This window comes from Rattus norvegicus, chromosome 9, assembly GCF_036323735.1.
Source record: "Rattus norvegicus strain BN/NHsdMcwi chromosome 9, GRCr8, whole genome shotgun sequence".
Lineage (NCBI taxonomy): Eukaryota > Metazoa > Chordata > Mammalia > Rodentia > Muridae > Rattus > Rattus norvegicus.
Genome location: NC_086027.1, coordinates 90,609,989 through 90,637,182, shown reverse-complemented (window position 1 = coordinate 90,637,182; position 27,194 = coordinate 90,609,989). Strand labels below are relative to the sequence as shown.

Genomic DNA, 27,194 nt, shown 5'->3' with positions numbered 1-27,194 from the left:
AAGAGGGCATCGGATCCCCATTACAGATGGTTGTGAGCCACCATGTGGTTGCTGGGGATTGAACTCAGGACCTCTGGAAGAGCAGTCAGTGCTCTCAACCTCTGAGCCATCTCTCCAGCCCTTCCCTTCACTTTAAAGAGAAAATTTTATTGTTATATATTAATTAATGTAATAGTGGGCTTCTTATGACGCTTCATATGTGTAAGCAATGTATTTTAGTCACAGACATCCAAACTTAGCTATGGGGGAAGCTCATGTAATAGAAAATGAAGGTGGAAAATAGAATCACGTAGACCACCTTGAACTGTGTGCTTTGGTAGAAGTAAATGGGTCAGTAATATCGTACAACTAATCTTAAGAGCTTTTTCAATGTGTGAAACTCAAATTCAAAACCCATTGCAACAAGTCTTTTCCCTGCTCTCTGTAGACTCTAGCCACCACCATTCCCCTTAAAATCGCTGTAATTTTGCCTACTTAGACACGTCATGGAAGTGGAAGTCTTTAGGTTCTCTTTTAGCACTGTTTTATCATGTATTCTGATGCTCAGAATACTTGGTCATTTCAGCTTGCGATTTTCACTGAGAAGAGTGTACTCTGTGATTGTGTATATTGGAGCACTTGTGAATTTCCTTTTCAAAGCTCCAGGAGCATTCCAATGTGTACACACCATATTTTGTTTAGCACGTGAAAGTGACTTTATACCTTTTGGATGCTGAAGATGATACTACAATTCATGACGTTGCTATCATTGAGTCATAGGAATTTCTTTATAAATTATTGATAGCCACCACTTATTGGATATACGATTTGCAAATATTTCCTGTTGATCTTTAGGTTCTCTTTCAGCACTGCTTATCATGTATTCTGATGCACAGAAATTTTAATTTTGATGAAATCATATACATTAGTTATTTAATACAAGAAAGTCATTGCTAAGCCCACTGTAATGGATGGTTCTTCCCATTTTCTTCTAAGTTTCACAGTTTTATCACTTTGATCCATTTTCCGTTTAGTTTTCATATAGCATGCTAGTTAATGGTTCATGTTGCTTTTGCATCCAGGTATCCATCCATTTCCTTGTAGTTCGTAGAAAACATGGCCTCTTCTCATGATGGATGTTGACTATTCCATCACAAAAACATCACTTGGATTTTAAAATATATTGAGTTTCTATCTTCAGATATTGTTTGTTTCATTTACTACCTTGAGAAGAGTCTTTGTGAATCTTGGAACTTCTTGAGTGATGTGAGTTTCCTTAGTTTCCTGAGTCTTAGGAGACTTCCTCTTCCTCCCATGAGAGACTGTTTCAGTCCAAAAAAATAACGACATGATAGACCCTCAAAAGATCAAGCTTCCTAATATTCCCTCCTAATGGAAAGGGGGAAGGAAGCTCATAAGGTTCAAAAGACTCAAAGGACCTATCCGCTCACCTCTTGGATGTAATGGAGTGGAAGAAACAATGAAGACTTATCTGGGAGTCTTTAGTGGTATTGGTGCTTATACACCCATGATTTAGGGAACTCTTTAGTGGTGTAACTTTTTTTGTTCTTGAGTTGTCTCTACTATGAGTTTGGATTATTTTCAGATCTGTAAAGACACCTGGAAGAATAATGAAAGCAACACGGAGTCAAAAATAAAGAGTTACCCTGTATGGATGGAGACTCATGAATCACAGGCTGTTGGGTGAAAACCTTAGTGGCTGCCATAAGCTATCTCCCAACAAGTTGTTGGCCAGTGAGGCTCCTGAACCTTCTACATATACATGATATAAGCTATTTCTATTTGTGTTGCTGAAGATACAACATAGTTTGGTTTCAGGACATGGACTAATCAAGCCAGAACTAAGATAGAAGCCTCCTGCCTGATGGCTGCTTTTGTAGTGCTGTAAAATGTTTTGAGGACTTCTTTGGCACTGTTCTTCATACAAATCCTATTTGGCTCTAACCCCATGTGTTACACTAACCACATGCCATGTAGGATGTGCCTGCTGATATAATAGTGGCACAAATGATATTGGTGTAAACATTTACCAACCATGAATATTGTAAGCTAGGGAAAAAAAGCTGTGAGTGAGGTGATGGCCCCAGCAGGGATGCTACTCCTTTGTTTCACTAAATAAATATGATATGTCTGTTAAGTTTCATTCTATGTATTTGTATGTTTATTTTATTTTTGAGATTATAATATAACTAAAACGTTCCTGCCTTCCATGTTCTCCCTCCAACTGACATGTTACTTCTTAATCTCCTTCAAGTCCTCTTTGAGTCATCCATGGTCCTGTAAGAATTTCCAATAAATCCATTGGTATACCATGCTAGACTTGGATGGAATCCTCTTTTGGGGCTGTGCTGCTCTCTCAAGATTCAATGAGTAAACATACATGTCTTTTTATTTTTCTCAAGAAAAGTCATGCAACGATGTTCTTGTGGAATAATAGAATTTGTATCAGAGGGCGTTACCAAGTAACAATATTCCTTGGTATGTGGTTGGTTTTTTTGTTTGTTTGTTTTTTGTTTGGTCCTGTTCTTTTATTTTTTTCTATTGGCAAGTTGATTAAGGGAGATAAATCTGTGGCAAACTGTTTGGCAATGATAGCGTATGGGTACCAGGGGAAGAATGCAGTGTGTGGTATAGAATTAATAATCTAGGATGATTAAAAATTCAGATACTAAATTTCGCAAACTGGCTCCATTCCAATACTCCTGAATGTGAACCCGAATCCAAATTGCATCGTTAAAGAGAAAAGAACAGCAAAACTGTGAAATGTACAATTAATGAACTCCCAAAATACAGGGATAAAAAATGTCTCTAAATTAAACAGATAAAGGCTTACTAAATGAAATTCTATCTTCTAGTACTCTGAAAGTCATGGGTCCAGAAGGCCTCCTACACCAAATATGCCTGGGATTTTCTTAGCAAATGTGTATCATGTCAGACAAAAATAGTTACATGTAAAACAAATGGGTTAAAAAAATAGAAATGAACAGATGGTACGTAAGGGTAATAATATCCAATTGTATCATATTATACATGAGCTATTATTGTGTGTCAGGGCAGCCTCTGGCAAAACATTTCTAAGTAGCAGAAGAAAGCCTTACCCTACCACTTTTTCTTTCTTTATTTTAAGAAAATTGCAAGTCAGTTAAACAGCATAGCCATACAGTGTAACGTAGAACACCTACTCCCACTTCTCACACACTTCTCATTCTATGGGAAGTAAAAGAAACCTGTTAGTACTTGATCAGATTGAGATGTTCACGCACTGCTACTGTGGTCTGAAAACTCACAGGGCTGACCATTTCAAGGGCTTCAGAGCAATACAGGAACCACACTTTCACTTTCCTACCCTTTGGGGGAAGCCAGACATTTTGCATCCTGTATTGCAGGTTTCTGGTATCTTTTCTAATTTACCGGCGCTGTTGGTAGGAACTGCTTTAAACTGCGTTCCTATCCTGCCTCTCTGATGTTCTCACTGGATTTGAAATGGGTGTGGCATCTGCAATCACTTAACAGTCTTCCAAAATCACTTCTGTTAGAACTTCACAACATGATTTTTCATTTAGCTTATGGCCTTTCACCTGGGTGGAGTCAACAGCAGGGATAGAACGCTTAAACATCAAGTTCATTTCAATATTTCCAGAACATCTCAGTTAACTTAGGACCACATTTGTCAAAAAATTCCCACATTCTTGGGGGCATGTTGAAATGTCCATTCATAAAGAGAAAATATCCAATAAAAGAAAAGAAAAAAAAATCAGATAACTTTGGGGGATCACATTATATAAACATGCAAATAAAAATACTTATATGTATGTTTGTATACTAAAAAAAAAAGTAAAAGTTGTTCTCAATTTCAAAGTTCCCATGTTTTAAATTAATGTCTCAAGGTTACATTATTTAAAAAAAATAAAACCTGTTAATTAAAAAAAAAAAGGGTTGACATCATTAAAGTGCTGAAGGACACTGGCTTGTCAAATGCCAGTAAGGGCTGAGTGGTAAATTTAGGGGATTTATAATTAAAGAATTTTTTATTCACTTTACAGTCTGATCCAAGCTCCTCCCTCCTCTCTTCTCAGTCCCACCCTCTCACCCCTCCCCTTTTCCTCAGAGAAGGGAAGACCCCCTCCCCCTGGATCCTGACCCACCCTGGTACCTCAAGTCACAGCAGGAATGAGTGCATATTCTCCCACTGAGACCAGACAAGGCAACCCAACTATTGGAAAGAGGTTCAAAGGCAGGCAGCAGTGTCAGAGACAGCCCCCACTCTAGTTGTTAGGGGACCCACATGAAGCACCAGTTTCACATCTGCTACATCTGTGTTGGGAGCGAAGGTCCAGCCCTAGTGTGCTGTTTGGTTTCTCACCAGTGATCTTAAGGCACAGAAAAGTCTTCCCTCACAAGCGTGTTGTGAAGTATATTCCATTAGATGGCAGAAACTCTTCCTCATCCTGAGTTAGGACTGTGCACGATGTCTCTAGAGTGTCTCAAATGGCCCTTCTGGCTGTATGCTGCTATAAAAGATCCATCCTTTGTCTTCTGTCATATGTAGAAAAATTAGTATGCATATTTTTGCATTGACCCATTAACTATGGATAGCAGATAGGCTGTGCTGACTACAGTGCTGTGTCTCAAGTCATAGTGTGATATATATGGGGAAATTTTTCACTTGTAGTAACACTGTCTTACTTCACTCTTAATTTTTTTTGTTTTATTTTTTCCAAGTAATTCTAAATTGAGAATTCCAAGTACACTGCTGCTTACATCATGTATTCTTTGGAAACCGTGATGTCCAAATACCCATTAGTGAAGAAGTAATTGTTTCATAGAGTCCAGTATGCTCCGTACAAATTGTAGGTAATCATTGGTTCACTGGGTTTTGCCTCATCATGATTTTCTATCATTCATCTACAGAGCACTCCACAGAATTCATTCTGGAGAAATCTTCCCCTTTTCTTTTCCTTATTAGAGACAGAAGTTCTTTTTTGTACTTAAAATGGAAAGTGCAAGAGAATGCCTCCTGTTTCTTAACGGTGATGATCATGAATCCTCCTGGCTGCCCGGAAAGGAAGAGAGGAGAAGCAGGTGGATTTACGGTATCTGAGAAAGAGCTAACTTCATCGTGAGAAGTAGAGAACTTCTTCGCATGTGCAAACTTTCACTATAGCAGAAGACCATATCACTAACTTTAAAACAATGAACATAATCTGGATTTGGTGGCTCATACCTCTCATACCAGGGTCCAGAGTGTGGGAAGCTGGGTCAGAAAGGTATTTTTGTTTAATTTGGAGGCTACTTGGGTTATGTAGTGATGTCCAGAACAGTGTGAGCCATAGAAAATCTTGTCTCAAAAAGCCTGACAAAACAAAACAAATAAACAAAAACAACCCTATGAACACACTGCTGTGACTGTGGCATTTGAAACTAAAAATAAGCATACTTCATTTCTTTTTTTATTAAAAATGTATTGGATATTTTTATTTACATTTTGAATGTTATTCCCTTTTACAGTTTCCCCGACATAAGCCCCCTATCCCATCCCCATCCCCTACTACTATAAGGGTATTTCCCCTCCCCAATCACTTCCACTTTCTGCCTCCCGGCCCTGAGAGTCCCCTACTCAGGGGTCCAGCCTTGGCAGAATCAAGGGCCTCTCCTCCCATTGGTGTTCAACAAGGCCATCCTCTGCTACATATGCAGCTGGAGCCATGGGTAGTCTTTGGGTGTTGGTTTAGTCCCTGGGAGCTCTGGTTGGTTGGCCTTGTTGTTCTTATGAGTTGCAAACTCCTTCAGCCCCTTCAAACATTTAACTTCTTCAATGGGGAGCTTCAATGGTTTGCTGGAGCATTTGCCTCTGTATTTGTCATGCTCTGGCTGAGCCTCTCAGGAGGCTATATCAGGCTCCTGTCAGCATGCATTTCTTGGCTTCATCAATATTGTCTAGTTTTGGTGGCTGTATATATATATATATATATATATATATATATATATATATATATATATATATATATATATGTATGGGCTGGATCCCCAGGTGGGGCAGGCTCTGAATAGCCATTCCTTTAGTCTCTGCTCCAAACTTTGTCTCCATATCCCCTCCTATGAATATTTTTGTTCCCCCTTTTTAAGAAGGACTGAAGCATCCACACTTTGGTCATCCTTCTTCTTGAACTTCATGTGGTCTGTGGATTGTATCTTGGTTAATTTTAGCTTTTGGGATAATATCCACTCATCAGTGTGTGCATACCATGTGTGATGTTTTTGTGATTGGGTTCCCTCACTCAGGATGATATTTTCTAATTGCCTATGAATTTCATGAAACCATTGTTTTTGATAGCTGAGTAGTACTCCATTTTGTAGATGTACCACATTTTCTGTATCCATTCCTCTATTGAAGGGCATCTGGGTTCTTTCCACCTTCTGGCTATTATAAATAAAGCTGCTACAAACATAGTGGAACATGTGTCTTTGCTGTATGTTGGAGCATACTTGGTCCCTAATTAAGTTTTACAATCCATAACAATATAGGCAAATGTGACAAGTCCGTATTATTTTGTTGATTTCCTTTTCTCTTTTTATCAGGCTTGTTTCTGGGTTCAATATATACATAACATTAAATGCATATTGCTACCAATAGATAATCTCCAATAATTATCTTATTTGTTTATTTTTGAGACATTGTCTCATGTAGTTTAGTTAGCTTCATCAATTCCTGGCAGCCAGGATGGTCTCTAACTCCTACTTTTTTCCACAGTCCCAGGTCACCGTGCTCAACTTAGTTCTGGCACTCTGTGATGCAAACAGCAGATTCCTCTCCTGTTGCTATGTAGTATTTCTGCTGAAGTCATTTGTTGGTTTTGTCTCTAGGGAGTGGGGGCAGATAGAATGAAATGAATTTGCTTGTATTGTTAGATTCTTAGACTACTAGAGTTTCTCTGAGATTCCTCTATGAATGGAATTTACCTTCCTTGACTTCTGCAGGGGCAGTTAACATGTCACTTGGCATAGACAAAAAAGCAGTATGTGCACCTTTCACATCTGTCTTCTGCTTCCTGTAGATGTTGGTCCTTTGATTTCAGCTCTATTAATGCCCTGGAATGAATCATCAGAGGGCATTTTCAGGGCAAATCCATGAGGCTCTGCCTCCAAATAGCAAATGATAGACACAGATTCTTTCAAAACATTTTGTAAGGAGAAAAATTGACAATTTGTAAAAACAAAGAAACAAATCAATAAATCCGGCCAGACTCACAAAGAAGAGATATTTGACAAATTCTCTGTACCCAACCACGTTTTTTCTTCTTCCTCCCTCTCTTGCTCTTTAATGCAATATGGTTCTGAGGGGCATCTATTTTCAAATCTATCTGCAGGTGGTTTCTTCTCAGATTTGTCTTAAATCCCACAAAGCCATGACTCTTGCTCCATGGTTCATGTATACAATCAGAATTTCTTTGCCCAGAAATTACTTAGCTTGACTATTCTCTTTCATGTTTCAACCCTCAATGCCATACCTGAGTTGAAGCTTCACAAATAAGCCTTACAGAAAGAGATAGGGCCAGGAATAACCTGTGCAAGAGAGGGAAAGAGGCAAAGGACAACTGTGTGCTCCTTTGTAGAGCTATGGGTTATGAAAGGTAGCATAGAGGTTTTCCACCGTAGCCATAGGTCGGCCATGGTTGTGTTGTTGGTTATATTAGTGTTGCAGACTATCACTCACATGGTTGATATTAGACCAAGGACAAGTCACCCTTTCGCTAAGGGCTACTTTCCAGGGATCCATGTAATGATAGGATCTTATCTCTAATAGTGTGGCCACAATTCAGAGTTTGTATCAATCTGATTAGCTTATAGGCAAACCTAGACAGGAGTTTCTTAATTGTTGATTGATTTGGGAATGCCTAGCCCTTTGTAGGTAGTACTCTTAGTGTGCAGGTGGCTCTGGGATGTGTAAAGAAGCAGGATGAGTGGGTCATGAGAAGCGAGCCAGTAAACGGCACACTTCCTTGACCTCTGCTTGGTTCCTTACTCCAGATTCCTAACTTAAATTCTCCTGGACTATGATGTGGAAGTAGAAGTGAAATAACATCGTTCCTCCCAAAGTTTCTAGATGCTCAAGCTGTTTGATCACAGCAATAGAAACCTTAACCAAGACAACATCTCATGTGATCATAGAGCTTCCTGGTAAAAGCTGTGTTTGAAAATGTGACTATGGCTTAAGAACTATGTGCTTCTTTCAAATCCCTCTTCTGTAAACTAAGTGTAAATGGACACAGTTGGCTTTGTGACTGTCATTGTCATGTGTCTGAGTTGATTTTATAAGAAAAAAATACTGGTTCAGTTTGCATGCAGCACAGAAACAAGAAGCACAAACTTAAAGCCAATGGATACAAACAGGGCATTTCCATGCCATACCACAGAAACCCAGGGACTTAGAGAAGTGGGTCCTCCTTAGATACACCATAGCTCTTTCCATTGAGGCAACCTGCCCGAAAAGGCCACATTCTGCTTCTTGGGCTACTTCTTTTCTCTTGGGAGACACAAGGAGAGACTACAGAGAGCATTTGAAATACTAAAAAGGAGCCATGCAATTGATTTTGTTTCTTTGGCCAGATAAACGGAGTAAATAATGAAAATGAAAGGGAATCTCCTATTAAAATTAGTAATATGAAACTAATCCTATACTCATAATACATAGGATATGTTCTACTAAAAGCTTTACATAGAATATTTGCTCTGAACTCAAAAATAATCCCCTGAATCTGCTGTTTTACTTCTTTGGCTTTCGTAAAGTGTTCGAGAGAAAGTTCCTCTCCTTTGCTTGAGCTTGTACAACTGCACTCGTCACTCACGTGCCTGTTTGTAGACTCACATGGTGGTCTTCAGTTGAGGAACTTCCTCTTTCTCTTCGTGGTTTCCTGGGCCTGACAAAGAAAGAAGGGATTTAAATGAGAATCTGTGGGTGAAATGGCTGCTGATGGAAAACCATCCATTCATTCTTCCAGTTACCTAAGTTTGGAAATAGTTTTGTTTATGTCATGTATTTTTAGACTCAAAAATATTTGACAAAACACTGCATACAGATCACATTGGCTTCTATATAAGAAGAGATGTCCAGTGTTTTAGTGATATAAGTTGGATGCGTGAGGACAGAAAGGAGTTGACATAAGTATCCTTCTAGAACACTCTTAGATATCTAATTGCCTGAGATGTTAGAAGAGCTCTTTAGGCAAGTTCATTGGTTCATTGAGAGAAGCCCTCATTTTACTTCATTAATTAATCTTGAGGATTTTAACACACCAGCCTTACCTACAATGTCCCAAAATTGAGACTCGATATGAAGAGGTTCTTGGAGTTCCAGCCATACATCCTTCAAGATGAGCAGTAGCAGTTAACATTTTTAGAGTATGAACAGATGTGGGAAATACCTCTCAGCTTTTTATTAAATCATTTCATCTATTTACATTCCAAATTTTGTCCCCCTTCCCAGTCCCTTCTCCCAGTTCTTCACCCCATCCTACTTCCCCTTTGCCTCTGAGAGGCTGTTCCATCACCCAACCACTCTTCTCAGCTTTTTAATGTTTTTATTTATTTATTTATTTATTTATTTATTTATTTATTTATTTATTTATTTATTTATTTTTACTTATTGAGCTTGTAAATGATTTGATTACTGTGCCGTGTCATCAATAAAACTTTCACTTAACAACAAAGTAAGATGTCTCAGGTGTAGAGTTCATTATTTTGTTTTGTTTTTGTTGTTGTTGTTTTGTTTCTTTACTGGTCTTAAGACCATTTACACTGAACAGTCAACTTTTCTAGGGTATTTTTCCTTTGTTCCTTACCTCCAGATTAGCGAAACTAAATACATAAGTAAAGTCATAAAAGTAAGGCTATAATACAGGTAAGAATGTTGGTGTATGTGAATTAAGCCCTACTACAACAAAGCGAAACGGTACAAACAACAAAAATAAGTGTAACTCAATCTGCCTTGAAGAACAAGGAACTAACATTTCTCTGATAATTGTTCAGAGTTCTTGATCTTTATCACTGAGTGACAGGTGGATTAGGACTGAAACTTGACAACAAAAAACTCTGATTGAAAAAAACTTAATAGAATAATAATTCATCTAACTGATATAGTCATTATCAAATCCCAACATCAATAGAACATTTAATAAATTTTAGGGTTATAAAATAAATCATAATTTACATGATTAATAAATTATATCAAAGATTCGAATAATAATACTCAATTTAGCATATTTTGACTTTATGCAATTATATAACATTTATGTGTCATTAATTAATAAGTCACTTAATCCCAAATAAGTTTGGTTTGATCATTTGTTCATATTGCTAGCTTATTAAATTAATGGGCTTTATTAGACCATGAGTTCTGGGTACAGAATTCTCATAACAGTTTGTTCCATGGTTTGTACCAAGAAAATAAATTTAAAATGTAAAAGAGAACAGTGAGCTTGCATAGGAAGGAGAGAATGCACACTGTAGGTGGGAGGTGTGCTTTCTTCAGAGTGGTTTGATAAATGTTCTCTGGAGTTTTACTAATAGTGCATGTATTTCATAAGAGAAGCTCAGAATAAAACAGTAGTTTCACAGTTAAAGGAAAATAAGTCAAAAGGCAGGAAGTTCACGAAACACTAAACTGTTTGAGACAGTGAGAAGCAAAGCCTTGGGTTGGGAGTCAAAAGAAGACACTGTCCTGGAGGAGGAAGCTGAGTTTTCCTACACTACACTCCATAAAGGTCGTTTGTACTTCTAGATATATGTCGTTACCATCTTAAAGACATTGGCAAACTACTTACGAGGCACCAAATATCCACACATATGTAACTGTGCCGTTTATATTTGTGTGGACTACCTGAAAAAAATGATCACTATGATTACATATTAAATATGTTTTATTGGGTATCTCAACCAAAAACTGCAGAGGAAGAAAGATCAAAGATGCTGTGGACATCATTGCACAGTTAGTGATAACTTTTTCACCTTTATTTTTTCTCTGTTTGCTTGTTTTATCCCTTTTGTGTGCGTATGTCACTCTGCAAAGAAGTGTTCCAATCCAATTTATTTTGAATTGAATTAATAATATACAAGTTGTTGGGCATGGTGGAATTGGCAAGGAGTCCCTTCATGCCCCATATCTTACTTGCCTTGGTTAGTACTGCTAGCCTCCCCCTACCTGTTGGGGCTGATGATACACCGTTAAATCAGGGTCAGAAACCGAGTTTGTCTCAAATAAACTAAATATTTTCCTATTCCTTAAATCCTGTTAGAAGCAGTATCTACAATGTAGGTCAGTAGTTATATAATTATTTATGCTTTACTTATAATCATTCTTTTTAAAAAAATTACTTATTTTATCTATATGAGTACACTGTAGCTGTCTTCAGACACACCAGAAGAGGACATCAGATCCCATTACAGATGGTTGTGAGCCACCATGTGTTGCTGGGAATTGAACTCAGGACCTCTGGAAGAGCAGTCGGTATTCTTAACCACTGAGCCACCTCTCCAGCCCTACGGTCATCCTTAAAAGTGGAATTTTAGACTTAATGATTGCATTGCAGTTGTGTAAGTATAAGTGATACATTTACAACAGCAGAACAGCGTACTGACCTATTATTATCTCATGGTTTCCATGGGTCAGAAGTTCAATCAGTGCGGCTCAAAGAGTCCAAAGCTAAGGATCTTTCAGGTCTTTGTGTGTGTGGTTTTTTTTGGGAGGGGGGATTCATTCTAAAATGAATTTCTTCTCAGCCTAATTGATTGAATTTGGTGCCTTGTGGCTGCAGAGCTGTTTCGCCCACTGGCTATTGGTTTAAGAATCATTCTGTATTCAAATATAATCCTCTTCAAGTCAGCAAGGCAAGCCCAGAAGTCTTCATACTTTCAGTGTCTCAGGTTCTGCCTCTATTACTTCTTTCTCCTCTTTCCTCCACAGCAACCTTTCTCTTCTGACTCAACCAGACAATTTCCCTGCTTTTATAGAATGAGGTAATAAGATTGAGATCTTTGTTTTAAGATTAGGGATCTTAACATTTTCGGCAAAGCCCTTCCCTATGCTGAGATAGCTCCGTGGCTAAGTGTACTTGTTGCACAAGCCTGTGAGTCTGAGATCAAATCCTTTATACCCACATAAATGCCAGGCGTGATCAAGGGAGCTTATGACTCCTCATCAATGGTGGCAAGAGAGAAGTAGATCGGTTGTCAGAAGGCCTAGTGAAAGGGCAAGCTTTTTTTTTTTTTTATTAACTTGAGTATTTCTTATATACATTTCGAGTGTTATTCCCATTCCCGGTTTCCGGGCAAACATCCCCCTCCCGCCTCCCCTTCCTTATGGGTGTAGGGCAAGCTTTAATGTCAGTGAGAGACTCTGTGGAATAAGAGTAGGACACTAGATGTCTACCTCTGACTTCCATGCACACACTAGCACACACAAGAAATATTTCAGACACCACACACACATGCACACATACATCCACATGCACACGTGAGTGCCCACACAGGCACACACACACACACACACACACACACACACACACACACACACACCATTTCCTAGCAGTCCCTAGATTAGAGATATTTAATAAAGAGATGGAATCATAGAACATGTCCTTATAATTATACCAACCACCGAGCCATAGTTTGGAATTTGACTAAACGTGAACCATTAACCTGTGAGTAAAATTGTTGCTCTTTCCTGCCTTACTCTCGTGTTTACTAATTTAGCAATTTTCCCTGGAAAACCAATTCATTCTTTGCTCTGTGCTAATCTAGGCAGTAAGCACACAGTGATGAGACTACACCTATGTCATCAGAAAAATATTCCCTAACTAGGGAACTACTGCAAACTTGGACTGGGGCCAGGACGAAGGCTCTGAGACTTTTATTTTATTGGATTGCAATTCATTTTAACTTAAAGAGCCACACATATCTTTAGTAGCTACCATATTGGTAGCAGATATACATACTATTTTGCTAATTACTGAAGGATTTATCGATCAGATGGAGCTAAACAGATAAAAAACATCTGCTGTTTTGTAGTTTACAGTGTAGTGTAGAGTCTACAAATCCATGAGATGTCAGATGGTAAATTACTGGGTCTTCTCAAACAAGTTCGGTCTCAACAGCTCAACGTTGTCATTGTTTCTGAAAGCAAGCATAACTTATTAACTGCATTTTGTAAGGAAGATATTTCTTGGGAAGAATGGGTCGATAGCCGGTGGACGGACTGAACACCTCAGTTCTAGCAGACAGTCCCCAATTCCTTCATCCACTGAATGTTGGACTTTACTAGTGCCGTGTCTGTCATTTTTGCTGAGCCATCATGCAGTCTGACATCACTTTCTGCACCAGTGTGTAAGATTTCACCTTGTCCCAGTTTGTTAAAGTTGGCATCAGAAAGCAACTTGTAGTATTTAAGACCACATAGCTTAAACCATGGAAATTTATTTTCACACAGCCTTGAAAATGAAGCAGTAACTTGGGCTTCTTCGAGATTCTATGCATGCTTTTATCTCTCTGGAAGGTTTCTTTTATCCTTAATGACTATTTTTTATGGCTTCCAGGTTTTAAGGTCTTCTCTACACGCCCATATTATTTACACTATTGCGTTACATATTTCCAAAATATGCTTGCATTGCTCAAAAGAACAAAGCTGTCATTTCCCCTCGCATCTCAGTCCATTTATTTTTAGTTCAACATTATTTTTGCATTTCTCTTGGGACTTCCTCCTAGAGTGTAGATTACCTTCAAGCATTATAATGCCTGGATATCCAGGTGTATAGTGCTTTAGACCTCATGGTTTTATTAATCGAAAATGTATGTATAGAAGAAACACATTGAAGACTATTAGGAGGAGGGGCTCCAAGTAAGTGACATACAGTTTTAGTAGGCTAATAAAAATCACTTTGAGGACATTTCTTACTCTTTCTCAATAAGAGCTCAGGGTACAGGACAGCTATCTGTGAACCAAGAAGCCAACCCTTATCAGACACTAAATCTGATGGTGCCTTGATTGTGAACTACCAACTCTCTAGAACCATGAACAGGAAATTTCAGATGTCTTTGAGCCACACAACCCCTGGAGTCCAGTCATCCTGGACTAAGAAAGCCAGGAGACTATAATCATTCTAAAATATATCTTATGTACATTATATATGTTTACATGTATATGATCTACTGGTGTCATGTGTTAGCTTAGGTGATTTATAGAAAGTTCATTTTCTTGATCTTTCCAATAAGTTTCATATATGTAACACTACACACACACACACACACACACACACACACACACTCACATGCACACACACATATGCACACATTCACATGCACACACACACTTACATATATTCAAACAGATAGTATTGTAGCTTTTGCGTTAACCATCAAACTTATTTTGAAACTTCAAAAGAACTGAGGAATATGTTCAAGTGTAGCACGCATGCACATTCATGTCCATGTTACCCGACATAAGGCATTTATCTTTATTCAGACTTTTAGATTGGCATGAAGTAAATATGTTTTATTTGCAATCAGGTTATTTATGGACTTATTTCTTCTCAGTGTTTCAGGAGACAGTCTGTGAAGTGGTAATAAACCATGAGAAGAATTGTAAAATCCTCTATGCATTTAAATCTCATTCTAAGCTGTGATTTATCACCATGGGAACTTGATGACACCGTTTGTTTGCTTCATATCATTAGCTGTTTTATGCATGTTTGTCCTTATGTTTGGCTGTACTGTCTTTGACACTGGTTGCCTTGGGGAAGAAGGCTCCTTGCAGGAAACAAAAATGTTCAGAAGCAGTAACGCAAATAGAAAGTCTTCATACATCTCATGAAGAAATGACTTGTGTGTCCGTACCAAACACTTCAGGAGACATTTTTTCTTTTTGTCTCATGAAAATTCAATAAACCTGGCATTGAGATTGGGTTTGAATCAGGGAACCGTGGATACTTGTACCAAGTCATTCATTCCAGAAAGGACTGTCTTGTATACTGTACAATGCTCGCCACATCCTGATTTCTACAGAGACACATGTGGTACACTCCACCACAGTACAACTGTTGCAACAAGCAAATTGTCTACAGGGTTTTTAAGTGTCTCCTGTGAGTAGCTTGTGTGCCATGACTGAGTTCCTGGTGTAAACATGAGACATCTGAAGATAGTTACCTCCCCTTTGTTTTTTGCTCTAATGTTTCCTGCATCTCCATGATGGACAGGTATTCACCATCCCCATGATGCACTGGTACTCATAAGGAGGATATCTCCATGTCTTTTCCGCCATCATTCACTTGTAGATAGACTTTCTATTTCTGAGTCTTCTGTTCACTATCTGGACATGTGTCTGACTCACACATAAAGATGTGTTCATTCACCAGGGAAGCCATCCTCATCATTGAGGAATACTGCTTAGCTACAGCTCCCAAATCAACTGGCCATTTTTTGGAGTTGGAACATAACGATGTCCTAACATCTGGGCAAACTTGTCCCTTGGAGGGACGGGCTTCTAACACAGCCAGCTGTACACGTGCCTACTTCTGAGAGTTTGCGGAAGCAGCAGAAAAGTTAAAATAGGTGGATCACGTACAATCATGCTAAGGTCTGTGTGGAAAGACTTTAACCCTACATCTCAGCACATATTTGCTGAATGGATACATGAGTGAATGGATGAATCTACAAAAATAGAGTTGGATTATGAAACTGTTGTATCATTTTAATAATTAACCTCAATGACTCAATGATGAGGTTAAATTTGATACTACGTCTGTCTATCTATCATCTATGTATCATTTATCAAAAGATATATAGATATAGTTAAGCAATAGATTAATCAATAGATCTAACAATAGAGATATGATAGATAGATAAATAGATAGATAGATAGATAGATAGATGATATAGATATAAATCAAATAGGTAGATAGATGGATAGATAGATAAATGGAAGGATAGATGATAGATAGATACATAGATACATAGACAGACACACATAGATAGATAGATAGATAGATAGATAGATAGATAGATAGATAGATAGATAGATAGATAGATAGATAGATGGATAGATAGATTCATTCTCTGGATATACTTGGGGTAGAAAATATGATTCTGACCCGCACTAACATTATTAAAAGGCATATTGGATACTGAACATCAGTGGTTAGAAAAACAAAAAGATTGCACTGAACTGAGTGTGCTGAGAAACAAATCAACCCTCTGGTTGGCTCCTGGCTGATGGGGGTCAGTTAGTGGAATTAGACCTTCCTCAGCACCCAGGCCAACAGTCAGCTCTTTAGTATCATTCCTGTCCTAATCTAGACTGGGTTGGACGTGACCATGTCAGATGTTTAGTGATGTCAGTGACAGACAACTAGAAACTGGAGACCTTGCAGTATAGAGTACAGTTAATCATTTAGAGTTGTAGAGACAGGCGCTTAGAGATGCTAAACTGCTGAGAATCAGGCAACATACTGGTTTCAAGGAGAAATGACTCCCATAGTCCCCATTAAACTTTTGGTCCCAGTTGCTGGCATTATTTGTGGGGAAGGTTAGGTGGAACAGTTGTGCTGGAGGGAGGTGCATCACTGGAGGCTGGTGTGAGCGTTCATGGTATCACCTCACTTTCATTTTGCCCTGTCTGCTCCATGGCTGACAAAAGATACATACCCTGAGCTTTCTGCTCCAGCCTCCATGCCTGTCCGTTGCCTTGCCTCCCTAGTGTGATAGACTCTTACTCCTCTGGAACTTCAAAGCCCCAAGAAACTCCTTCTTTAAGTTGCTTATCATATTTTACCACAGCAGCAGAGAAGCAATGCATACAAGAAATAACTGTGGAAATCAAACTTCAAGGTTTTACCATGTTCAGGAAATGTTCTTAATAAAATGACAAAAGTCTTCAGCATCTGGTGCAGCACATTGTTAGAATTGAATATGTAATTGAAGCCCCCAGCCTCCTGTGAGAAGCAGACAAGTAACTACTAGCTGCTGCCATTTCTGGATGGTCTTTTCCAGTGTCAGTTAAGTGTCTTTTCTTACATCACTCCACACTTTACCTGTATTAGCCATCAGCTCAGAGTTCCTTTGCTCAACTTAGTAATCGCAAAAATGCACAGAGCAGCTCTCCTTGGTGTTACCAGCAGTTCTCAGCACTAGCTGTTCTCAAGGGCTTAATGCCAGCAGCTTCCAGTAGACGTTATCAGTGCTTCTACCAATATCGGTGTTATCAGGTCTCCGTTCTACCAGCTCAGCTTTCTCTTTTTGAATAAAAACAAGAAAAGGCAAAGTTAAACCATTAGAACGAGGCTGTATTAGAGGTTTCCACTGCAATGTAAGGAAGGCAGTATAAGGATGCAGTTCCAACTGACTTCTCAGAGTCCCTCCCCCCACAAGAATATATATCTTTGGCATTCTCTTTTATATGTTTAAAAAAGTGAATAACAATGCCTGACATGTATACTGTTTTCCCCATACTCTACATAGGAATTCCATCATTATCCTGGAAGTTAACATATTGTAGTCTCATGCTATCCCCTCAATTTGACTCTTTCTCTGTGATGGAACAAAATCAAGCCCAGCTGCACTGTCCTTGGGAGCAATCAGTGCTAATTAGTTACATGTCATTCGTGACCAGGTAGATTTTCAGAACCTCATTTAAACAAAGGTAATCCTTTCACGCATGTATCTTGTTCTCTAAAAGAAATGTTTTACAGATTTTACTTTGTGTCTTTTTTGTTATGTGTATGTGTGTTTTGCTTGTATTCATGTCTGTGCACTATGTGTGTTCGGTGACTGCGGAAGCCACAAGAAGGAGTCAGATCTCCTTGAACTGGAGTTATGAATGGTTGTTATCTGCCCTATAGGCGCTCTTATTTGTATGGTTTGGTGAGCCAACACGTAGTATGGAGCATATTTAATCCTACTCAAAAGCCACAGAGAAGGCTAGCAATAGGAATTGTTTCAGGAATGCCAGAAGAAATGTTGTGTGTATTCTCAGACTTCTTCCATTTTTACTGTAAGACAATATAACTTTATGTACAAATACATTTACAGTCTATAGAGCAAGTTCCCTCAGAAAAGATTGAATAGTCACTCCTTCACATATGAGTGAGGTAAGCTTCATGACTTGTGATTGCAAAGTAGCCGGGAACCTGGATGTGTTAGAAGCTGAGGACATCAGAACATGTGTTTGAATCAAAGGAAAAAATACAGATAATCCCGTGTCAAAAACGATTAACATATTCATCTGTCAAACTGTGGGATCAGATGGCCTTCAATTAGTTTTCCATCTCTGAAATATGAAGGCCTCCTTATTTTGTGACTTCATAAGTAAGAGAGATTAAATCTGAGGTCAGTTTGAAGTCATAAATTGTGTCATATCCCACACCAATTATCCTTCTTGACCATCTAGTCCTCTTTTTATGAAATGAAGGTATTGGATTACAGACTCTAATATTCTTTTAAAAGTTAATTTATCCTTTGAGAATTTCAAGTATACTAAAAAGTCATAAATCCTGGCCACACTGATCCCCTCATCTTAACCTTTTCCAAGTTCCACCAGCCCTTCCCAGCCAAGTTCGTAGCTCACATTCACGACATTGTGACCTGTTGTGCTTTGTGACCTATTAGGTTTAAGAAGGATGTGTGGGCATGGATCTGGAGCTGTCCCCTGGACGATGCGCACACCAATAGTTACATCATGAAGAACAATTTCTTCCTATACAGCAGTCTTCAAATGCTAAAATCTGCCCCTGGGCAAAGCTGGGCCTCCTGGGACACTTCATTGACTATGAATATTTTCATGATTCCGGCTGGTATTGTTCCTATGTAGCCATCTGTTTCTGTTTTGAGTTGATCAGTGCCATGCCAGTACTGTAAGGCAGGAACATGTGGCCCTGCTCTCCATCCTCTGACTCTGCCTTCTTTCTACTTCCTCTTTTACGATATTACCTGAGACTCAGAAAGGATCACATGGGCCTCCTACAGTTGAGGACTCACTGGTTCTTGGGGCCTTGATCTGCCCTGAGGCCCGTCATTAACCTCTGTTCACTGTGAAAGGAAGCTTATTTGATTAAAGCTATGGGCAATCCCAGTCCCGGGTCCCCATAGACCTATGGCCTCTGCCACCATGCCAACGGCAGTGTTCTGTATTACTCCATGATTCCATTATACTGATAGCAGCAACGGATTTTATAGTTGAAGCAGACTTTCAACTTCAGTCTAGTGCCCAGAGACAATTAGTAACACAATTTCTATTTTATAAAGGGGCAAGTTTCTAACATCTTTTGTTTTTCTATTTGCTAGCAGCGCATGACAGAATATGAATATATCCACAGAAATCATAAAATGTAAAAACACAGAGGAGTAGGCTTAAGATTCCACTAATAATTCAGTTACCCTGCATGCCTTTACCTTACATGTAAGTTTTTTTCTCTACATAGAAAATTAGGGAGATCTGCTGAGAGAAATTCTAAGATCTAAACTCTGTACAATTTGTAAATTATCTTACAGAAACAAATTTAAAGTACTCATGTGTATTTTAGCCTGCTCATTTATTCATTTGAGAATCCAGAGAAATATTCTCATAATCTATGCAATCACTCAGGTTTCTGATGTGTGTGTGTTTGTGAGTGTGTGCGTGCATGTGTGTGCATGTGTGTGTGTGTGTGTGTGTGTGTGTGTGTGTGTGTGTGATATTTAGGTGTATATGCCCATGTGTGGAGTCTAGATGTTGTGACGTTGAATGTTTTCATTCTCCAAATTATATTTCTTCTGATTTGTTTGGGAGTTGTTTTGTTGTTATTGTTTTATTTTTTGCTTTGTTTTTTTTTTGTTTTTGTTTTTGTTTTTTTTTTGGGGGGGGGATAGGCTTTCTCTATGTAGCCCTGGCTCTACTGAAATTAACTCTGTAGAACAGGCTGTCCCCAAACTCAGAGACTTGCCTGCTTCTGCCTCTCAAGAGCTGGGATTAAAAGTGTGTACCGCCTCTACCACCAAGCTCCAGCTTATGATTTTTAGACCTCATTTTTGTTTATTGTGTATGTGGACAGGCATGTATGTATGTATGTATGTATGTATGTATGTATGTATGTGCACCACATACATACAGTTCTCCCAAAGACCTGCAGTTGACACCAGATCCCTTGTTACTAGAGACGTAGGTTGTTGTAAGCCACTTGATTTGGAGTCTAAGAAACATTCTCCAGTCCTCTGTACGGGCAGCAAGTGCTTTTAACTGCTGAATTCCCTCTCTAGCCTGTCCACTTTGGTTTGTTTTTCAAATTCTTTTATTTTTTCCAGATTATAATTTAATGGCATAATTTCTTCTTCCCCTTTCCTCATTCCAAAAATCACCCATACAACCTTCCTTTCTTTCAAATTCCTCACCTCCCTTTTTTCATTAATTGCTGTTTCATACCTATATGTGCACATAAAAACAACCTAATCAGCCTGAATGTTATCCGTGTGTGTAGGCTTTCAGGGCTGACTAGTATTAGATAACAAATTAGCGTGATCTTCTCGCAGCATTTCTTAGTTGCCTGAAGCTTTGTGGGGAGGATTATATTTCAGACACAGAGTTTCCCTTACTTGGGGCTCAGCAGTAGAATGGTCAGCCAGAAAGCCCTAAGAGTCCTCCTGCCTCTGTCCCCTTCCTTCCATTTTCCAAGCCCTAGAATTCTGGGTGGGTCTGTGCTGTCACATCCAGAGTTTTACATGGGTTCTATGCATCTGAACTCAGATTCCTATGCTTATATGTCAAGGATTTTACCAATTAACCCACTTCCGCATTCCTAATCCACATTATTTTCAGAAATATTGAAGAGGCAGTACTCGATTCTTTTTCCTTATATTCACTAATGGTGAAAAAAATTCCTTTTAAAAAATAAGGTTGTGATTAGACAAAAGCTCAGCGTGTGTGTTTCCCAACATGTCCAATTTGAATTCTTGGGGAGACCACTCATAAAAGTTAGGTTTTAGCTCTGTCATGCTCAACCTCAATTTATTAGCTAGCAAATTCCGTTGTGTTGCCCAAGCCTCTCGTGGCCAGTTCCTACACCCTGTATGCCATTACTTCCATCCATCTACTTATTAGTTTTTGTTCATCTGACTTTAGAAGAAGTACCCTCCACTTAACAGATTTCATTAGTATCTATGGTGAAAGGTTTGATGACCTAATTGCTGCCATTTCGTGGGGGAGCTTGTCACAATAGGAAATCATCTTGTCACTAGGTTTGAAAAAAACAACGAGCTTTAAAACTTGAGTATTGAAACATAAATATCAGCATCCCTTTGGCCTTCAGTAAAGGAAAAAATAGCTGTTAGATTCTTGGCAAATATGGCTTAGTTCAGATATAACAACTTAGCATGGTGGGTAACTTGATTATTTTGTGTGCCTATAACTCTCATTTGCATGTTTGTTGGGTTAATACACAGTCAGTTAATAACACATATAGGTCTTGCATAGTTCATGCTTTGCTGAAGGTCACTTTTGACAAATATATTGTTTATTTGAGGGGTATTTTTTATCTACTTAAAAGATTGTCCTTTTGGAAAGAACCCAGATGCCCTTCAACAGAGGAATGGATACAGAAAATGTGGTACATCTACACAATGGAATATTACTCAGCTATCAAAAACAATGACTTTATGAAATTCGTAGGCAAATGGTCGGGACTGGAAAATATCATCCTGAGTGAGGTAACCCAATCACAGAAAAACACACATGGTATGCACTCATTGATAAGTGGCTATTAGCACAAATGCTTGAATTACCCTAGATGCCTAGAACAAATGAAACTCAAGACGGATGATCAAAATGTGAATGCTTCACTCCTTCTTTAAAAGGGGAACAAGAATACTCTTGGCAGGGAATAGAGAGGCAAAGATTAAAACAGACACAGAAGGAACACCCATTCAGAGCCTGCCCCACATGTGGCCCATACGTATACAGCCATCCAATTAGACAAGATGGATGAAGCAAAGAAGTGCAGGCCGACAGGAGCCGGATGTAGATCGCTCCTGAGAGACACAGCCAGAATACAGCAAATATAGAGGCGAATGCCAGCAGCAAACCACTGAACTGAGAATAGGACCCCCGTTGAAGGAATCAGAGAAAGAACTGGAAGAGCTTGAAGGGGCTCGAGACCCCATATGTACAACAATGCCAAGCAACCAGAGCTTCCAGGGACTAAGCCACTACCTAAAGACTATAATGGACTGACCCTGGACTCTGACCTCATAGGTAGCAATGAATATTCTAGTAAGAGCACCAGTGGAAGGGGAAGCCCTGGGTCCTGCTAAGACTGAACCCCCAGTGAACTAGATTTTTGGGGGGAGGGCGGCAATGGGGGGAGGATGGGGAGGGGAACCCCCGTAAAGAAGGGGAAGGGGAGGGATTAGGGGGATGTTTGCCCGGAAACCGGGAAAGGGAATAACACTCGAAATGTATATAAGAAATATTCAAGTTAATAAAAAAAAAATTGTCCTTTGAGAGGAAAGGGGAAGAGGAAATTTGCTTTTCAAGAGCAGCTCATGCCAAGTTAAATTCTCTGTCAAATGTGGGGAAAGCCATAGGTATGGACCACTGGAGATAATGGAATCATGTTCTTGGCTATGAGTTGTTGAGTAAGAAAGAAATACGTACACCAGGAAGACACATTCCCATATGCATTAGGGTGGAATTTTTTTTGTTTGTTTGTTTTCCAGTACATAATTTATATGTGTGTGATATGATAAGTGGTGTTAGATGCACCTCTGTGCCTATCTGTGAAGGGATTATCTTGATTTTGTTCACTGATATAGGAAAGCCTATCTATTTTTTTTAATCTTTATTAACTTGAGTATTTCTTATTTACATTTCGATTGTTATTGCCTTTCCCGGTTTCCGGGCCAACATCCTCCTAACACCCCCTCCCTTTCTATATAGGCTTCCTCTCCCCATCTTCCCCCCCATTACCGCCCTCCCCCCAACAATCATGTTCACTGGGGTTCAGTCTTGACAGGACCAAAGGCTTCCCCTTCCACTGGTGCTCTTACTAGGCTATTCATTGCTACCTATGAGGTCAGAGTCCAGGGTCAGTCCATGTATAGTCTTTAGGTAGTGGCTTAGTCCCTGGAAGCTCTGGTTGGTTGGCATTGCTGTTCATATGGGGTCTCGAGCCCCTTCAAACTCTTCCAGTCCTTTCTCTGATTCCTTCAACGGGGGTCCCGTTCTCAGTTCAGTGGTTTGCTGCTGGCATTCGCCTCTGTATTTGCTGTATTCTGGGTGTGTCTTTCAGGAGAGATCTACATCCGGTTCCTGTCAACCTGCACTTCTTTGCTTCATCCATAGGAAAGCCTATCTTAATTGCAAGGGGGACATCCCAAAGGGGAGTGATCCTGAACTGTAAAAAAAAGCAAGTGAGCAGAGTACTAGTTTGTACTCATCTCTCTCTGCTTCCTGATTGTAGATGTAGCTTTAAGCCCTGCTGCCTTGACTTTACCCAACATGAAGGATTGTGCCCTGAAATGTGAGATAAAATAAATCCTTTCTACCTCAGATTGCTTTTTGTCTGACTATTTCATGCCAGTAACAAGCTAAGAGAGTAGGGTAGTGAGCGTTCCCTTACAGGATTAGGAAGACCTATATACCTCATGAGCTTAAGCTGTGAACAGACACCATGACAAAGTTAAGTCTTATAAAGGACAACATTTAATTGGGGCTGGCTTACAGGTTCAGAGGTTCAGTCCATTATCATCAAGACAGGAGCCAAGTGTCCAGGCAGGCATGGTGCAGGAAGAGCTGAGAGTTCTACATCTTCATCTGATGGCTGCTAGTGGAAGACCGGCTTCCATGGAGCTAGAAAGAGGGTCTTAAAGCCCACACCCACAGTGACACACTTTCTAATAGTGTCACTCCATGGGCCAAGCATATATAAACCATATCAGTGATATAAAACAGTGAATCCAAAATACACCTCTCTGTCTGACTGTTTCTTGAGCATGTTGTCTTTTGTTGTTCAAAACTTCCTTAAGATTGGCTGATTGGAATTCTTTCTTTACCTCTTGTGAAACAGGTAGGCATTTGTTAAATTTAGACAAATTTCATAAAAATCAAGTATGTATGCCAGTTTTGAATCCCTTCTGTCTCATCCAGAGTTACTAAAAGATAGTTTTACTCAATTTTTTCTCAAATTCAGAGCTTATTTGATTTTACTGATATATATCAGTAATATATATGTATATATATATATATCAGTAAAATATATGTATATATATATTCACTTTCGATACTTATAGCACCTTAGGGAAAGTCCTCTGTAATTAACTGCATTTCAGTTACAAAAAAATCAAAGTGGTAAATTTTGTCTTTATTCAAATTTATGTACTTTTTGTAAATATAAAATTTTAATACATTAAATTGGATCCAATCATGTGATCAATATTTTCTACCCACTATATATAAAATAATCCTATGGATGATATGGGCTTTTGTCCCCTGCTTAGAAGTACTTGGAAGGTGATGAGACTTGGTTGCCCTAAAGTGTTTTTATTCTATGACATATTATGACTGACAATAATTATCAGAAACATTTTTGCATTGGTTTTGAAATCAATTATGTTATCTAGGTAGTTCTCTCATTTTTGGCCAACCAAGTAGGGGACACTGACTGGCTTTACTCCTGGACATTAAAAAGAGTGAGCATCTCTTCCAGGTGTATCTTTCTTCAGCCAATTCCTCTGTAAATTGAAGGTGAGTTAGGTGTGATAAATTTTAAATTCACTGATGTTTACACTGAGAATATGGTGATAAAAACATTACTGTTGTGTGGCTTTATTGCCTGTTAGTAGAACCAGCAATTGTAAGAAGCCATGATTATTTTAATCAGTAGATAGGTGGCTTTGGACATGATTCCTTGTAACATTGAAGGTGACTAAACTTTGTGTGGATGGGCTCATCCATATAATTATCTGAAAGTAAAACACTGAGAGATTTAGCTCAGCGGTAGAGCACTTGCCTAGCAAGCGCAAGGCCCTGGGTTCGGTCCCCAGCTCCAAAAAAAAAAAAAAAAAAAGAAAGAAAGTCTAACTCTGAAGATTAGTAACATTGAAATATTTAGTGAGTGAATAAGAAAGAAAATTCTAGAAAGGCAGGCTCAAGAGATAATACTATCAGAAGTTTTAAATCATTGAACATATTGGCTTCTAAGAGCTAATCATAAGAAAGGGCTGAATGGGTTATATTTGAGAAGCTGTACATAGTTAGGAGAAAACTCAAAACTTAAAATGTAGATAGAACTACCTGAGGACCCAGTTATACCACTCCTGGACATACACCCAAAGACGCTCCAACGTTTAACAAGGACACATGCTCCACTATGTTCATAGCAGCCTTATTTATAATAGCCAGAAGTTGGAAAGAACCCAGATGTCCTTCAACAGACCAATGGATACAGAAAATGTGGTGCATTTACACAATGGAGTACTACTCAGCTATTAAAAACAATGACTACATGAAATTCTTAGGCAAATGGATGGAACAAGAAAATATCATCCTTAGTTAGGTAACACAGTCAAAAAAGAACACACATGCTATGCACTCATTGATAAGTGGATATTAGCCCAAGAACTCAGAATACCCAAGAAACAATTCACAGACCATATGAAGCTCAAGAAGAAGGATGACCAATATGTGGATGTTTTAGTGCTTAGAAGGGAGAATGAACTACTCACAGGAAAAAATCCAGGGACAAAGAGTGGAGTAGAGACTAAAGGAAAGATCATCTAGAGACTGCCCCACCTGGGGATCCATCCCAAATGAAGCCACCAAACCAGTCACTATTGCTGATGCCAAGAAGTGCTTGCTGACAGGGGCCTGATATGGACATCTCCTGAGAGGCTCTACCAGAGCCTTCCTGATACAGATGAGGAGTCTTGCAGCTAAACCATTGGACTGAGCGTGGGGACCCCAATGGAGGAGTTGGAGAAAGGACTGAAGCAGCTGAAGGGGTTTGCAACCCCATAGGAAGAACAACAATGTTAACCAACCAGGTGCCCACCCCTCCCCCAGAGCTCCCAGGGACTAAAACACCAACCAATGAGTAAACATGGACGGACCCATGGCTCCAGCCACATATGTAGCAGAAGATGGCATTGTCTGGCATCAATAAGAGGACAAGCCCTTGGCCCTGTGAAGGCTCATTTCCCCAGGGTAGGGAAATTCCAATGCAAGGAGGTAAGAGAGGGTGGATGGGAGTGGGAGCATCTTCATAGAAGCAGGGGGAGGGGAGAAGGGTCACGGGAGAGGGGTAAAGGGGATAACATTTGAAATGTAAATACATAAAATATCCAATAAAAATGTTTAGCAAAAAAACCCAAAACAAACAAACAAACAAACAAACAAAAAACAAAACGCAGCCTGAGCTATATACTGAGTTCCAATATAGCCTGCCTTAGAAGTAGGCACTTCTATTAGAAATCGAAAGTAGGACAAAGAAAAACTCTTCCCCCATTGCATAATGCTACAGCTTTTCCTTTCTTAGTTGATGTGTAATAAATGGATCTGTCTTCATAATCTAATATTTGAAAGTATTGCAATAGGTCCCAAAAGAAACCCAAAAATCAAAAAAAAAATTTTTTTTAATTTTTCACAGGGACTTTACCTGCACCTCTCTTCTTTAACGAAGTTCTCAGCTTCCCAGAGTCCTGCTGTCATTTTGCAAAGTGAGATTAGATCAGTAATCTCTATGCACCTACCAACTGTCTCTCCATGCTTGTTTCTCCTTTGGTCGGTCCACATCTATTCTATTAGTACAATGCACCAGAATTTGATGTTTTTCCAGCTGTATGAAAACAGTCTTTGGAGCAAGAAGAAAGAGTGACTAGGACAATGGTAGGAACGCATTCAGTTACTGGCAGTAGTCATGGCTCCAGCAGGGCACTCTTGATTTGTGCCAGGCGTTGAGACCTTTTTTTTTTTTTTTTGAGAAATGGCCATGATTATTTGAAGCAAATAACTTTGAGTTTTTATCTTGGGATTAAGAGCAGGTTTGTGTAGCTAGATGCTAGCTGCTCTCAGCTTCTTTAGTCTAAGAATTCTGCTTAGCCTCAGATTTAATATTGTGGCATGAATCTGAAGCAAGACAGAAAAGTCTGAAAGATCTCAAAGGAGAGAGGAAAGCTCCAGCCATGCCCCT

General features: G+C 39.1%; 1 long non-coding RNA gene across 1 annotated transcript; it reads right to left on the bottom strand.

Moving 5' to 3' along the window:
• Positions 1–6,023: 6,023 nt before the first annotated feature.
• LOC120094719 (uncharacterized) lies at positions 6,024–26,791 on the bottom strand. The gene is made up of 4 exons (XR_005489232.2): positions 26,661–26,791; positions 17,076–17,276; positions 8,867–8,918; positions 6,024–7,089 (listed from the first exon to the last, which is right to left on the bottom strand). It is a non-coding gene; the product is annotated as an uncharacterized LOC120094719 (long non-coding RNA).
• Between the last annotated feature and the right edge of the window lie 403 nt (positions 26,792–27,194).